General features: G+C 39.6%; 1 protein-coding gene across 1 annotated transcript in view; it reads right to left on the bottom strand.

The window, feature by feature from the left end:
* The window catches only part of Umad1 (UBAP1-MVB12-associated (UMA) domain containing 1), a 170158-nt gene that overhangs the window by 56830 nt on the left and 99535 nt on the right, over window positions 1-13793 (bottom strand). The window lies entirely within an intron of this gene.

Consider the following 13793-nt stretch of genomic DNA (forward strand, 5'->3'; position numbering starts at 1 on the left):
ATGGCACACTTATTTGACTTGCTACCACATGTTCAACACTTCCAGTGAGTGGTGTGGTGGAGACATGCAGGCCCTTACTAAAGGCCCATTTTCTGACTGATGTATGCAGCCAAGGCTCACAAGGTCAAGAGGGAGGTGACATACCGGAAAACAAGATTCTGATGAAACTATGGTGTAGATGAAGGAAGCTGGAAAGGATGTAGTATGTCTGCTGAAAGGAAATAAGTTTATTAATAGCACTTTGATCTGGGTGAAAGGCAGAGGATGAACAAAAAATGCCTAAGGAGAAATCAATAAGCACAGCTCTCACCTAAGGTTTGGGCAGGATTTCTGCGACAAGGAAGGACAGGGTAGCCATGAGACAAGGAAACATCTTCCAGAAGTATGTAAAGGTAGAATAAAAAGGACAAGGAGCCAACAGCGACTTTGAAATTGCAGCAGGAAAATTATAAAGGCAGTCTATTGATTTGTATAGAGTGCTCTCTCTCTCTCTCTCTCTCTCTCTCTCTGAGACACACACACACACACACACACACACACACACACACACACACACACACACACACACACCACTCATACACCTCTGCTGAACAGCTTCGTCCCAGAAAGGCAGGATCCTGGAGGGAAAGGAGGAGAAGACGTGGGTGGGGAAGCAGTGGTACCAGGTACCAAGAGCTCAGTCTGTACCGTTAATATACAAGGCGGATAAAGAAGGACCAAGATCAACCATCATCTCAATTAGACAGAAAGAGCTATGAGAATAAGAGGAAGACTTTGAAGGGGCTGCAACTGACATAAATTTTAATAAATTTGGGAGATTTTAATGAATAAACATAGCATCATTATAACACATTAAAAATAGAAATCAACATACCATACTAATATACATGAACAAAAGAATGATCAGATAAATAATTGGAGGGTGCCTTTCCTCACAGTATAATACAAATGATTAAAAGCTAAAAAATTATAAAATCGCCATTTGACAACTATTACAGTAATAATTAATTCAGCCAAGATGCTAAAACTGAGAAGATGATGAGGAAGAGAGAATGAGTAACTTTATAGAGGAGAAATCTGGTCCATAGGACCTTAAGAAAGTGATCAGGTTCAATATCTTCAATAAAAAAGTACTGAATAGGAGCTGTGCACCTGACACACTGCAATGTCCACACTTCACTCCACTAACCACATTTTCTCTGTCAGAGCCCAACTCTAAGAACAGGCCAGGAAAACCCAAACTGCGGTTTGTTTGATAAAACAATTAGCCTGCAATCTTTGAAAAACAAATGCATAGACACTGAAGTTTGAGGAAACTCTGAGAAACTGTTCAAGCCGGAGGGAGAGCAGGGGACCAGACAGCTCCCTGCTGTCTACCACGGCCTAGAGGAAGCAGACAGCTCCAACAGAGGCCTACCCTAGCAAATTCTCTCGCAAAAGCTCTTTGGGGAAGAAGAGAGAAAGGTGGATGTGGGCATCCAGGATTCTAGAGCAGCTAATAGGACAGAGCCATTGTTTCTAAGTAGGTATACTGCCAGCTTCTTTGACTTTTGGGTAAATGAAGAATGCCACCTACTATAGTCTGAGGGGCCAGACCAAAAGGAATCCTGTAAAAAAAAAAAAAAAAAAAAAAAAACCCTCCTCAAAAAAAAAAGGAAAAAGAAAACCAGCTTCTCAAGAACTGGCAACATCGATCCAGGGGTAATATGTGACCCAAACTTTGGTTATCTATAGCTTGAGTTTCTGTGTGGTACTGGAAAGTCCTGGTTTCAGCATCCCAAGAAAGAAGCACAGGACAGGCTCCATTGAGATCACACACTGCACCAACAAAAAGAAAGCCATATTCTGCTTCAAGCAGGAGTGTAAGGGGATCATCCTTTCTGTCAAATCAATGCCCTTTTCTACCCAAAAGTCCAAAAAAAGTTATCAGAGAAAAAAAAATATATATATAAAGCCTTTTGCTTGAATGATGTCCTTCAAGCAAACATAATAAATGAAAACATAAATGATAAAACATAAGTGAAGCTCTGAGGTAACTAATTTCCTAATTTTGATGGTTTATGTACTTGGATTTTAGAATGTAGACTTTTTTCTTTTTCTTTCTTTCTTTCTCTTTCTTTTTCTTTTCTTTCTTTCTTTTTTTAGAAAATACTAAAGTAGTTGGAAGTAATAACAGGTCACTATTCCCAAATGATTCTTGAAAAAAGGATGCTTGTTTTTCTATCTTTGACATTATTGTAAACAAGAGTAAATAGATGAGAACCCTGAAGGTAGGCTACAGACACATGTGGTAGAGAACTAGGATCTACTGCTGATGGAGAGACAGACCACGAAGGTTCCTTTAGCCCACTAACCCCAGCCACGTTTTTTATCCTCCACTTTCAGCTTCCAGCTCCACTGACCAACTCTCTTCAGGCCATCAGCATCTCTCGCTAGAGTTTCCACAGCTTGGCCACACAACCTCAGCCTCCTTCACCCAGTCAGTCACATTGAAGTTCCTTTTAGTCTTGTGCTCTCTCCAGTACATATCTGGACCTTCTTTCTACCTACATTTCCCAGCTATCTTACAGCCCCATCCTGCTTAGAATAAAGGTCCCATTATTTTACAAAACTTACAAGTCTGCGATGATACAGCTGGTCCTTGATTATCCTTTTCACCCCCAGCTCCATATCTCTCAACCCTTTAATCCCACCAACTTCAATTCTATATTCCGGCCAGAAAACAACTTTCAGGTCCTTAAATATGTCTCCTTTCAGACATGTCATGTTCTACATTGGGTGCTTTTCCTTGCTCTATCTTACCTCTTCCACTAAGCATAAAATCGAGGAATATTTTAAAAAATGTGTATGTGTGCACAGGTGTGTATGTATGTGTGTGCATGTGTATACACATACTTGAGTTGTGTCCATAGTTGTATCTTCTATACTATGAAAGGTAGTATAGAAGTATAACATCGTCAAGTTATTATATTCCTGTTCTATTGTCAGTAGGGACAGCAATTTTTTTTTTCCGACAAGAAAAATTTGTATTTTAATGATCTTCTTGGCAAACAGAGCACTCAGAGCAAGACACAGCCATCTATAATTGATCTGACCTAGTTTCATTTTACAAATTAGAAAGGATGGGTACAACCAGCCTGTCTTTGTAAGGATTAAATGAGACCCTATAAAGTCTCTTCCTAAAACTCAGCAAACTACCATCTAAAGGAGGGCAGCTAATCTCTGGATCAGTCTTTGCAGTGAGTCTGTGGGTCTACACAGAGATTATCCACCAGACAGTCGGCTATTGTTGTCGCTGCAGGCACAGAAGGTCAATAATGTGGATTAGCTAGGATTAAAGTATTATTTTCTGATTAAATTTGTGGTTCAAGTTTCTAGGTACTTAAAACAACCAACCTTTAAAGAAAGAACATACAATTTAAAATGATTACAAAGGAAATAATGAAACAATAAAGTTTAAAGTTTTACATATTAAAGAAAAATTTAATATACGGTTATAATGGTAAATTTAACTGATGAAAATTTTGTTTTGATTATATATGCAATAGACTATATGCAAACATATATGATATAGACATTTTCTTTGAGAAGGTAAGACAATATATGACATGAACATTCGCATACATATTACATGCATACACATGAATAAGTAGTAAAAGAAAGGAATCATTAGAATGGGCCAGAGAAAAATCCTGGAAAAAATAATATCTGAAAACAAAAGTGAAAAGAATTCCATTTGCTTTGTTTCCTTTAATGTTTTACTGGGATTGAAAGAATTTCTTTTCATACTATATCCTTCCTAGAAACAAGTAGAGAAATAACATAGAGAACAGGAAATGGGATATTTATAAGCTAAGAGACTGGAAAAAAACAGAGTAATGTAAATGGCAAATATGTCTTAAAAATAACTACTTTGCCTAATGTGGTGACAAATTACATTCACATGTAAAACTTGATTAATTTTGTATTTAACTGGGTAGTTTGATTCATCCTTCAAAATACAGGGCTAGAGGAAATAGCTTGGCTTTGACAAAGATGAATACTTCAAGGCAAAAAAAAAATGGAAAATTGCAAATGATAAGAATTCTACATTTTGATTTTTTAAATATTTTCCTTGATTATTATTTTTTAATTACTTTACTATAGATGTCAATTTTCTCTCTTTCTGAGCTTAGAAAGAAAAAAGATCTCAAACCCCAAAGCATTACAGAAGAAAAATAACTGCTAACATTAAAAGAGTTTACTATAGGGGTTAATACAAAATTAATATACAAAACTGTTTTCATATAACTAGTTATAAATGTAATGGAAAAAACCTGTAATTCCAAAAAGCCAGAAATAGAAAATTTAAAAAACAAAAAAATTAAAAATTCAAGTCCTTTTATGTATTTTGAGTGGCCTTATACTCATGGCCACATATTTATATAACAATGAGAACATTGAGCTATAACTGCATCGAACAGCAAGGATGACTCTCATTAATGTGATACGTTTTAGTGAAAATGTCAGGCAGAAATACATTACCAAATTCCACTCGTGTTTCATAAATATAATACAATCTGTGCTGTTATCTACATCAAGACAGCTTTAGAAGTTAACTGAACACAGGGTAGGCTGGAAGATGCTAAGATCCTATAATTTGCTTAATGTACAATGGACTGTATCCTTACACAAGTGTCAAACATAAACAGTGCACACGCAGTCACCATAACCAACATAATGATATACCTATAACCCACCAATGTTTCCTTGTGAGCCTTCACCCCTACTGACTAGTGTTCATGGCACTGGAAGGTACTATGCACAGTACCAGAGGAGAAAGGTAATCATCAACCTAGCTGCAAACCCTGCAGTTTACAGCTGTGAGCTGCCTGCAAGCTATGCTGGTGCAATCGTGGCACAAGCATTGTGGTTGCAGCCAACCACCCTATGATTGGTCCACTTCACAAGATGGAATCCATGTCTGACACTGCTAGGGTGCTCAAGAACATGAGACTGGATAGGCCACGAGCCCAGCTAAAGGAACACAGCAGTAAAATGACTCCTAACAACATTCTGCTGTACCCATAATTCCTGTCTCACACATCATCAGAGAAGCTACTTTTGCAGTAAATGGTGACCCACAGAGACCCACAACTAGACAATGTGCAAAGACTAAGGGATTTTAGAACACTCAGTCCTAAATGAGATGCCACCACCCCTCACTCCTCCCCACCCCCAATCACCACAAGAGCTATGAGGAGGAGGAGGAGGAGGAGGAAAGACCGGAAGAGCCAGAGGGGATGTATGACTTCATGGCAACAGTGTCTTCCAGACACAACAGGACTGATGCACATATGAACTCACAGAGACTTTGGCACCATGCACACGGTCTGCACAGGTCCAAGTCAGACAGGGTCCAGCACTGAGAGGGAGACGTGGACACAGGTTCCTACTCCTAACCAAGACTCTATCTACAACTGACATCCTTTTGCAAGGAAAAATTAAGTTTTCTCCTACAGAATCTCACAGGGTATAGTAACCAGACTCAAGGGTAGGCCCCAGCCCCAGGAGTAGATGGCCAACACAACAAACTCAATGGTATTTTTGTAGACTTTTTTTTTTCTCTCATATTTCTTTGTTTGGTCATTTTGTTCCTTTCCTTTCCTTTCTTTTCTCTTCTTTTGTCTTACTGGTCTTTTGCTTGTATATTATGGTTCTAATTATGTACTTTTATGATAGGTTTTGTTTTTGTGTTGTGTGTTTCTTTACTTTTTTATTTTTCTTTTTTAATTCTGGTTTGTTTGGGTTGTTTTCATTTGCCTGATTACCTTCTAAAGAGAGAAAGAAAGAAAGGGCATGGAGTTGGGTGGGTGGGGAGGATCTGGAAGGAGTTGGGGGAGGGAAAACTGTGATCAGAATATTTTGTATAAAATTTTCTTTCAAGAACAAAAGTTTTCCTGTGGTTCTTTGCCATCTAGTCCTCTCCTCCATAAGAAGCCCCTCTGCTTTCCATTACTAAAGGCTTGTGTTTTCAAGTAAAGTGAATGTTCTTCTTACTTTTGGTGGGTAAAGATCCAGGATAGAATGATAGGTTGCTATATGTTTACCCTTTAAGTAAACGACCAAAATTCCAACATGGCTGCCCCATTCTGCCTTTCTATTAGTAACACAGACTATGACATCAGCTACGGTCAACCTTTGTAACTTGGGCATTCTAGTGGATGGAGTAGTGTCTCATATGGCTCTAATTTACATTATCTGAGTAAGTGGTGATGCTGAGCATGTTTTTTGAGTTAACTTAAAACTCACTGGTCTTCTTTAATTGTATTCTAATCAAATCATTCAAATCTTTTGTCATTCTTTTAAAATGGAGTTGTTTTCTTATTAAAAATTGAAAATCTTTTTTATTATGAATACAACCTTTTTATCAGATATATTTTCTCCAAATCTGAGAAAATTTTCTTTTTTTAAGAATATCTTTTGATGAATAGATTATTAACTCTGACCAAGTCCACTGTAGCCATTTTCTATTATAGCTCTTGTATTAAATCTTTTAAAGGCAAGACTATACTGCAGAGTCACACTTTCTCTTCTGGGCTTACATCAGTCAGTTCCTTGGACTGTGGCTGCACATGAAAGACTACCTATTTTGAGTTCGGTGTTATGCACTGTGTGAGCTATGGACTGACTCCTAGGAGGGATCTGCCGTGAGGACCCGAGAGGCAGAAAGTCACTGCCACAGCTGGAAGGGACAAATAGTTTACTGACACACAGAAGCCAAGAAGGATCGAGCTTCAAGGACAGGCAGTTTAGGCTGTCCACATATTTCTGGAGACTAACACACAAATGATTACAAAAGTCAGTAGTGGCCCCTGAAACATGAACTTCAATATAACGGGGAGGGTTTGGATTAGCCCATGAGAAAGTGGGGGGCTGAAATCAAAAGATACAAATTATGGTATTATCCAGGAGCTTTGCTGTACTCACAAAGGATCTACATTTGGAAAGTTTCGTATTTTTTGTGTTCTGTTTCTGTGGCTGCCAAGAGCTGTTTTTTTTTTTTTTTTTTTTTTTTTTTTTTTTTTTTTTTTTTTTTTTAAAGGATGCACATGGATGAATGAAGTGGTTTCCTAAGTATACAGTATAAAAGTGCCTCACCTACTCGTGCTCTTTTCTGGGCATGTTTTCAGATTAACAACCTGTTTGGTCTGTGGAACAGGTTTTACTCTACACATGAAGAAATGGAGACCTAGGGAATAGCAACTCCAGAATGGTCAGTTAGCTGAGACTGGAACCCAGTTCTTTCCATCATTAGATTTCCCAGTTAATTATCTTGCTGTATCATGTTGCTTTCTCCTTTCAACAATCCTTTCAGTTCTTAGCTTAGAGCCTGCCTGAGACAATTACTTCATAGCTTCGAGTCCACAGCACATCTGGCTCTGTGCGCCTTTGTAAACAGCTGCCTATGTTCTATAGGGGCGGTATTGTCTATGGGGCAGTCCCAACCAGCATCTGAAGCTGTCAGGCCCCTCCGAAGGGGAAGAAAATGCGATGCACACCAGGGCTTACAGAAAAGAACTGACTCTCGAGTTGCCATCCTGAGTTGCCATTTAGGATAACTCAGACCTCAGTCGTAGGTGGTTTTTTAAGGCTTATGGTAAAAGAATAAATAGTAAAGGAATCCCATGAGCAGCAGTGTGAGGCTGAGAAGGACATGGCTGCTGACTTCTTCCCTACAACATTCAGTTTGCAGCAGAGTCCAGGAAGACTGCCTCTTCCAGGGAAAAGATGCAGGCAGTAGCCCCAGCCTCTCACTCACATCCTCTCTGATCTAGTGTTCCACCCGCACCCCCCTCCCACAACTAAAATGCAGTCAGAGGGTGTTTGCATAAAAATCATCAGTCCATGATAAAATCTTCTAGCAAATCTACAGCTGGCACCTCTATTTTGTCAAGGTTGAAACTTTGTATTTTAGTGTTGGGCAACCAGGATAAAACTGCACAATGGCCAAGTGTCTACCAGCAATCTTGCTCATTTGTGCACACAACAGTTTTCCAATGCAGCCCCCCTGAGCCGTGGCAGTTATCTGACTACTGTAGACTGTGATGCAAATGCAGGCATTTCTATTCTTACTTCAGCTTTTCAAAGTCAGCTGACAGCCTGATGTTGAGTGGTTCCCTACAGCAGCCAGTCTGCTCTTCCCGAGCTTACTCCATTATTCCAATTCATCGAGAATAAACGCCATCTTTCAGTTTTCAGTTTCCGGTCTCAAAAACACGGAACCCTCCACCACTTGTTTGCACGGTGGGTCTAAAAGGCAGACCCAATTTTGTTCGACAGAAGATGGCTGACTTTTTCAATGCATTCAAGTTAGCAGACACAGAACTGTAAGATGCCTGTTAGAAACAGCATCCTGAAGGTACATCTTTCAGAAGTTAAATCATCTTGAAACTGGTACTTTTTACAAAGTTAGTACTCGTTACAAAAACAAACACTGTAGCGGAGCACCACATGTTTCTTAGAGCTAAATAATAGTGCAAAACTGTACAGCAAAAACTGTACAGAAATTATAGTGATATTTCCACTTTACACATGAAAGGAAAAAAGTGAATACATTTAAGAAGAAATTCCTTCTTTTTTTTTTTAAGGGCCTTTTCTGTTATATTTAATCCACTTTCACACAGTTTTTCTTAATTACACTCCAGCTGTCTGGTAAGGCACAACTGACCACTTCCATCATGAAAACAAACTGTACCCGCCATCTCCAGTTCTCGATTAAAAAGCGACTGTTTTTGTGAGCCCAGAGAAAACGGCCGCAGCTGCTCCATTTCACGAGGCGGGCACCTCTACTCCATTCAGCTGTGAAGAATGGCAATGACTGTAAATTGTTCTTCCTGATCGCTTCCACAATAAAAACAAACCACACTACTTTCAATTTTTCAAAGCCAATTTTTTTAAGCCTCTAGTATGCTGGAAACAAGAGTTGTGTTCTTCTGATTCATGGCCTTTGATTTCTACATAAACGTCCCGGTATGCATGTAAAAACAGGTCCCTGCAGGATACTCACAGACTGTATATATTAACTTACCAGATGTACCACAAGATAGGAACTCCATCAGCCTACCTTTTAAAGCAAGATACTATTTAACAGTTGAAACTGCCTGTGACTAAAGGGTGCCTGGAAGGAACATACTGTATGCAGGGGACATTAGGTAGTTCATGAGAAAATTTCACTTGCTTACAAAGGAGACAGCAAATGGTTGTGAATTTGTGTTTAACAGGCTCCTTAAAACAAAACAAAACAAAAAAACAGAATACAAAAATAAGTTTGAGACATATATCTGCATTTTGCCACTGAATTGCCTGAAATCTGATAGGTAAAATGGTTGATAAAATTTTTTATTTCAAAGTTTGTGAAGGTTCCCAGGTTATTTAACTACAATTAAAGAGTCACCATGACTTAAACTTGGAGCCTCAAAAGTATATTTTAATCAAACACATACAGTAATTTAGATGTTTTAGAGCCTATGCCCCTTTATATTTATATAAATCATATATAATTTATCTATAAACGTGAGGTACTACACTAATACATATACTTAAAAAACAAAAGCGACATCAAGGGTAAAATAACTTACAAATACAAATTTTAAGATCTCTTTGCACACTTCATTGAACACATATCCTAAGGCAGCATTTCCCTCCTTCCAGGCATGGGGATCCTAAGTGGACCACTGCTAGTATTAGCAACATCCTCCACCGCATTGGATGAACTCTTTGATTGCTATGCATTTCTACCCTCAAGTGTATTTGTGCATCTGTCTGTCAGTCTTTGTGTCTCTGTCTATCTCTGTGTTGTGTGTGTGAGAGAGAGACAGACAGAGACAGAGAGACAGACAGAGTGCCTAAGGATGTAACCCGCCTCACTGGAAGAGTGTGGCAGTGAAACTTCAATGTGATCAAACATGAAAATCTGTAACAGATCAGCTACAGTAGCTTCCACTTCAGTGGGAAAGCTGCTGCGTGCAATGATCCTTTCTCACACAGGACAAGTCACCTAAACCAATAAACAGGTTTCCTGGGAAAATAACATCCTCTATGTCTGCTACAGTGAGTGCACGCCTCACCAGGCTGTCATCAGCCTTCCATATGTCACCGACTAACAAATGACCTCCCCAGACTACCTCGCTGACAAACTTTCTCTCCCGACATGGTGGCTGTACATGATTTAGGCAAAGATGGTTCTCATCAACTATGGGTCATCAATGATGGCTGTTGTAACGGCGACTTGTGAATAAGGCAATGCAACAGATATTTAAGGAACAGTGACAGTTTGGCCACATTTTGCTAGAAGTTGGCTATACAATTCTCTTTGTCTTCAAAGGGTTCTAAGGAAAGCTTTAAAAACTGCCAAAGCTACACACACAAAATACACACACACACACACACACACACACACACACACACACACACACACACTTTGTATTGGCCATATTTCAATGGCTGTTTTGCAGGCTCCTTTGTGGTCTTTTTCTTCCATTTCCTGTGTTATTCCCTAGGGCTATTCTCTTCTTATTCCATCTCTAGGGGATTTTATCCAAAATTATAACTCAGGATATACCAAGATGTCTCTAACGATGAAAGCCATTTCCAGAGAAAAACCTTTTCTTGGGTTACAAGGCCATCCATTCCATGTTTCTGACTGTTCACTCGATTTCTCCAACAGAATGTCTCCAGAGCAGTTAACCTTAGCACTTCCCACAGTGAACTCATCCTCTTCTCTGCAGAACTTGCTGTTTTCTGTGTACACTCTCACAATTGAGGGGATCATGAAGGATAAAGTTTTACTCTCAGCTCCCAGCTGTGGCTCCCAATCTTGCCTCCTACTCTCAATCACCATCACCTTTATTCACTGTCTCCTGACCTGGCCCTTTCTCTCTGATTTCTACCCAGGTTCAGTCTCTCCGCTCCCAGATGTATCTATTCAGCCAACTGCCTCATCCTCTTCTGGAATTTATGTTGCAATCACAAAGAACATGCCATGTTATAGTGGACATGCTACTTCCTTTATACAGATTTACGTCCAAGTATCCTATCTGCTTTCATCTACCTTCCTTTAGTCTTTGTGGGACAAAAGGAATATTCCACAGTAAATATGATCAGGTGCAGCCAACGTGCTACCAAGTCAAGGAGCTGGATACAAAGTGTGTACACAATAAACTGTCCCTTGTGGGGAAAGAAGCTGATTGTAAGAGGGGAGAACATGAGCAGAAGCACACGGGAAGAAGGTGGCCCAGGAATGGTATTCCAGGAAGTAAAATAGAGACATGAGAACTCAGTCCAAAACATCCTTCTAATCGATTTGGCGAGAAAGCAGGAATTCTCTCTTAAAAAGTAAGAGTGGAGATGGTGCCCATTTTCTTCACAGGAACCAGAGCTGATCCTGCCGCAGAAAGACTGTGCTATTGTTTTCCCGAGGCACAGAAACACATCCTCTTTACACAGTATTGTTGGTTGGTTTTGCTCTTTTGGGGGACCCGCCACCCAGCTCCCAAATAAATCACACATGGAGGCTTATTCTTACTTATAAATGCCCGGCCTTAGCTTGGCTTATTTCTAGCCAGCTTCCCTTAACTTTAAATTATCCCATCTACCTTTTTCCTCTGGGCTTTTTTCCTTTTCTTACTTCTGTACATGTTACTTTCACTCTCTCTCCATGGCTGGCCCCTTATGTCCTCCTCCTCCTCTGGCTACTTCTTCCTTTCCTCCCCGATTTCTCCTTCTATTTATTCTTTCTGCCTGCCAGGCCTGCAGATCCTTTCTCCTGCCTCCCTATTGGCTGTTCAGCTCTTTATTAGACCAATCAGATGTTTTAGACAGGGAAAGTAACACAACTTCATTGAGTTAAACATGCAACACAAAAGAATGCAACACATCTTTGCATCATTAAACAAATGTTCTACAACATAAACAAATGTAATACATCTTAAAATAATATTCTACAACAATGTATCTAAGAGAAAGCAAACAATCAGAACATGAAAAAGTCGGAAAGCAAGTGTATATTCAGGTGTGAGAAACAGTGGAGCAGAAGCCAGAGCCAGAACACTCAGGGCTTCATCCAGGTATCACTTCTGACAGTGCTGGAATGCTGGGCAAACTAGGTATTCTCAGTACCTTCTTATATAATACGAAGATCTAAGAGTGTCTACCTCAAAAGCTCCTTTGAGGATTAGAATTAGAATTCTCTCATGAAGATGAGAATTTGGCCCTAGGTGTACACTGTAATGCTATGAACTGACAGTGCTCCTGTTGCTAGTGTGACCTGGAGCGGCCTGCTGTGTCACAGCAGCCACGGCAGTCACAGGAGCCACTGAGGATGCCTTGGGAAGATGTTTATCCTCCTTAAACTGTATGAGAGTGCTGTTTTCCAGCTATTCCACATTGAAAACCAAAATAAACAAGCTTAGCAATGCATAATGTTTAATCCCACTTTTGGCTAAGAACTTAATTTCTTGGAATGTTCACTATTCATGATAAATAGTAGCAATCATCTCTGAGGCCACACACTCAAGCTGTCTCCTGGGTAAAAAGATTTCAAAAGACAGAACTTGTCTTTTTTCTTTTTTCCTTGACTGTGTCTCCCTAGGCTGGAGGCTACATGACGGCAGATGAGCAAAAGTGAGGATAAGATCCACCGGAATGTCAAGCTCACTAGAGAAGGGAAGGGCCTCTGCTGTGCTCATCAGAGTGGCAACAACATCAATGGGTCACCAACATCTAGGTCTATGGCCGGACCATGGCAGGATCTTAAAATCTCAAATAAGTGAACATTGTGGTTTAAAACCAACTGTCCAAATTTTACATAAACGATCCAATGCAGTTTCTGGAAAATAATATACATTTAAATAATGAACAGATGGATATGGGGACAGTTTTTAAAGCAATACTACCTTTGTGCTTTAAGTGAAGTCCTGTGCTTAGCCCCAGTGCTAACCAGTCACAGCATCAGGAGAAAACAATTGGAGAACCTATTGACTGCCTGAAGAAGGGTACACGGTCAGCCAAACCAGCATACACACCATTCAGGAGAATAATTCAGCAGGAAGTGGTTACAGACATACACATTAGAAGGCTCTGGGTTCCTTTATTACAAGAGTAACATCAGTGTTCTTTAGACATGTACCTTGTATGCTATTTCTAAGCTATATGAAAATCCACTTGTTTGAAATTTGAGGTAATATTAGCTTATTAATCAGACAAACTTGAATGTCAAACAGTAAAAGTTTTATTTCCTAATATAAATTGCTGGACTGCAGATATAAGAAACAAATAGTATACTAGTGAGCATGCCTGGGCTAAGGAATAACTTGGGGCAATACATATTTTTCATTCTGATTGGATTAACTGTGTATATATCCAGGGAGAGAAATGGGCAAGTAACTTTTGCTGTTTATCTGCAATACTTTCCCATTCCAATCACGTGTCCTGGCATAATTAATCACAACTACTGTGTTTGGGTTCTACTTACCACATTTGACACCAACATATGAGTGTGTTCAAAGTACTATGTAGCCTAGCATTTTTAGAGGCACAACAGCTACTTCCTTGGCTAACAATGAGGAAATGTACTTCCAAAGGAAAAACGCCCTAAAGATATCAAAACTGGAAGAAGAAAGTATTCTGTAGTTTGCAGGAGGGTGTATTATTTTCAACAGTTCAGATACTTATGTGCTGACTAGGTAAACTTGAGAGAACGCAAGGGCTTTCTCCAGCTAGCGACCCTTTGCTCTCTTGAAGAGGAAGGCTCT

The sequence above is a fragment of the Peromyscus leucopus genome, chromosome 3 (assembly GCF_004664715.2).
Source record: "Peromyscus leucopus breed LL Stock chromosome 3, UCI_PerLeu_2.1, whole genome shotgun sequence".
NCBI lineage: Eukaryota > Metazoa > Chordata > Mammalia > Rodentia > Cricetidae > Peromyscus > Peromyscus leucopus.